This window comes from Gadus chalcogrammus, chromosome 19 (assembly GCF_026213295.1).
Source record: "Gadus chalcogrammus isolate NIFS_2021 chromosome 19, NIFS_Gcha_1.0, whole genome shotgun sequence".
NCBI classification, from domain to species: domain Eukaryota; kingdom Metazoa; phylum Chordata; class Actinopteri; order Gadiformes; family Gadidae; genus Gadus; species Gadus chalcogrammus.
This window is the reverse complement of record NC_079430.1, coordinates 2,836,200-2,839,536: the sequence shown is the minus strand read 5'-3', so window position 1 is coordinate 2,839,536 and position 3,337 is coordinate 2,836,200.

Here is a 3,337-nt window from a genome sequence, read left to right as displayed (position 1 = left end):
CCCAACCAACAATAACATGCCATATTATTGTGAGACACATACAGTGAAACAGAGTGCATATAACTAGAGAAAAATCCATGCATTCACTATCTCCAAGATTTCATAGTAATAGCTACATGTGCCACAAGGAGGAGACAAAACACACAACATAACTGTTCTACCGCCTAAATCATGTTGGTCCAAACCTTTCGGACGTCCAACCAAGATGTTTGCCTCCTGACCCTCTACCATTAGATGGGCCAGAATCTCCAGTGCTGGAAGATGATAGTCTCGCCGAAGATGGAACGTGGCACTCGTGCACAGGGGCGGGCCGTACTATTAGGCAAACCAGGCATTTGCCTGGAGCCCCGGGCCCCATAGAAGTTTTTTGGGGCCCCCAATTTTTTTTTAATTTTATTTTATTTTATTTTTTTACCTTTATTTTTCCCGATAAAACATTAAGAACAGTTTCTTATTTACAATATTGATCTGGTCAAGAGGGCCCCAATGCATATATTTTGTCCCCATATTTATTATTTTTATAAAAATCTCTTCACAATAGTAGCATCGGGATGTCTAATTATTACTCATGTTTTGACGATCTTTCCGTGTGCACCCCCCTTCAGTCTGCACTACATGGACTATTCCATGTTACGCGCATCACGCTCATCATGCGTATGCGGAAATTATGTCAAATTCAAAACAGTAAGCGGTAAGAGAGAGAGAGAGAGAAATCGAGCGAGACATAAATCGAGTGAAACATGAAGCGATCGTACGAAAGCGGGTCACATAAAAAGAAAGACCAAAGGCAGGACTTTCTTTCAAAGCTGCCAAAGCTATCCAGCTGTTTTACAGCCACCGCAGTGGCAGCGGGACCGTCGGCGGATCAAGAGCAGCCGTCAACGTCGTTTGCTGTCACGTTACTGCTCCTTTCATTCCAAGTGGCTCTGGCTCAGCCAGCAGCGATGCTAATGACGTGTGTCAACAAACTGACGGAGATGATGCACAACTGGTAGTGAATATTTCTCACTCTCCTTCTTCCACTTTGGTTATTGAAATTTATGACAATAACGATAACAATGACTGCGAGACACATATTCTTGTGGATGACCCAGCACTCTGGCCCAAGCTGCTGTGTCTTGGGCAGGTGCACACATATTCTTGTGGATGACCCAGCACTCTGGCCCAAGGGCCGCAGATTCACAAAAGCATACTATTACGTAGTAATGAAAAATGGTGAGAGGGTGAACAGGTCTTGGTTAGTCTACAGTGAAAGTGCAGACCGTGTTTCTCACAGCAGATAGCTGCTGTGAGCTACTGGAAACCCTCAGGTAAATGAGGACTTATGGTTAACAGTCAGTGTAATGTGTCAACATAACTAATCTTATTGTTTTGTATGTTATTCTCAATTTGTAAATAGATAATTAACATTTGCATGAAAGAAGGATAGTGACTTTTGTTCATCCCTTGTATGGAGTATCTCATTATGCGATATAAGGTACTGAGACCGGTAGATGCAGGGGCCCCCAAATGACTGTTCGCCTGGAGCCCCCAAAGGGCTAAGTTCGCCACTGCTCGTGCAAAAGTCATTCATCAGCCCACCCCATCCCCTGGTGCCACTCCCTGCTGAAGACCACATTAAACCTTCACAAAGTGTGCTTGCTGCCGAGAACCTGCTCCCATCACCACCATGCACTATAGCCCATCGGAAGAACCTGGCGCCGGTAACGGACCATTGTGCAGGGGGGTAGGGGCCCCACAGGGGGGTAGGGGGCCACAGAGGGGTAGGGGGCCACAGAGGGGTAGGGGCCACAGAGGGGTAGGGGCCACACAGAGGGGTAGGGGCCACACAGAGGGGTAGGGGCCCACAGAGGGGTAGGGGCCACACAGAGGGGTAGGGGCCACAGAGCGGGGTAGGGGCCCACAGAGGGGTAGGGGCCACACAGAGGGGTAGGGGCCCACAGAGGGGTAGGGGCCACACAGAGGGGTAGGGGGCCACAGAGGGGTAGGGGGCCACAGAGGGGTAGGGGCCACAGAGGGGTAGGGGCCACACAGAGGGATAGGGGCCCACAGAGGGGTAGGGGCCACACAGAGGGGTAGGGGCCACAGAGCGGGGTAGGGGCCCACAGAGGGGTAGGGGCCACACAGAGGGGTAGGGGCCCACAGAGGGGTAGGGGGCCACAGAGCGGGGTAGGGGCCCACAGAGGGGTAGGGGCCACACAGAGGGGTAGGGGCCCACAGAGGGGTAGGGGACCCACAGGGGGGTAGGGGGCACACGCCTTGATATTGTTGATATTGTTAATATCAAGGCTCCTGTGTCCCAGACAAACCAACTGGGGTCCATCCGGTGTGCTGGGCAGCTAGAGCAGGTTTGTGTGGGGTTGGGCGGGGCTTCTGTTGGAGTTTCACTCCCTTGCACGCGTTTCTTCATTTGTAGGAGTTTGATTATGTTCAGTGCTTGACTTTTTGAATACCTTATTTTGTTTGCTTTGCTGTAGGTTTCAACCAGTATAAATACTTTTGGTATTATCGTTTTGGTAAGCTACTATGGACTACTATGTAGGACTGTGAGTACATAGTACAGTACTATGTACTATGTGCACAGCACAGTACCACACTACAGTACAATGTGGGCACGGTAGTGTGTACCCCCCCCTCCATGTGGTCCTGATAGTTCCATATAATGTGGCTTGCATGCCATTTAAACAAAACATTTTCTGTTGCATCATAATTTCCTTTATACAACATTATATAATGAAATAAATATACATTACTTTTACATCTGAACTTGAATAAAGACTCCTTCCTCTCCTTTTTAAATGATTACTTGAGTTGGGATAAACTATCATTATTACTTGCTACTTATTATTTCTTTGGGTGTGATTCCCAAGTTGGCGTGCATCTTACAATAGTGAAATCTTGGCCAGGCTTTTCAAACAATGAACACTTCAAACATTGTACCCGCTACAGCAGTCAAGCAGACACTGCTCTACTGGGCGTTGGAGACTGGGCTTAGAGAAAACGCTGCCTCTACTTTGGCTGAGGAATCAACAATCTACCTGGAAAAAACATACTATCTATGGAAAACCACATGGAGACTGGCAGTACACCATAACACCAGAGAATGGTCTGTTTACACAAAGGAAGATAGGACAAAATTGAAGAAAGGCGAACTAAAATAAATCAATGGTAACGGTCATACTAAGAACAACAGGATGATGATAATGATATTCCAATAAATATTGGACATTTCATTACAAGCACCTCAGTAGAAGTATGGGCAGGTTGGGAGCGCACCGGATTGGCTGGGGGGATTGGACCTGAGTGCAGCAGGTGTCAGCACTCAGGCCAATCAGGG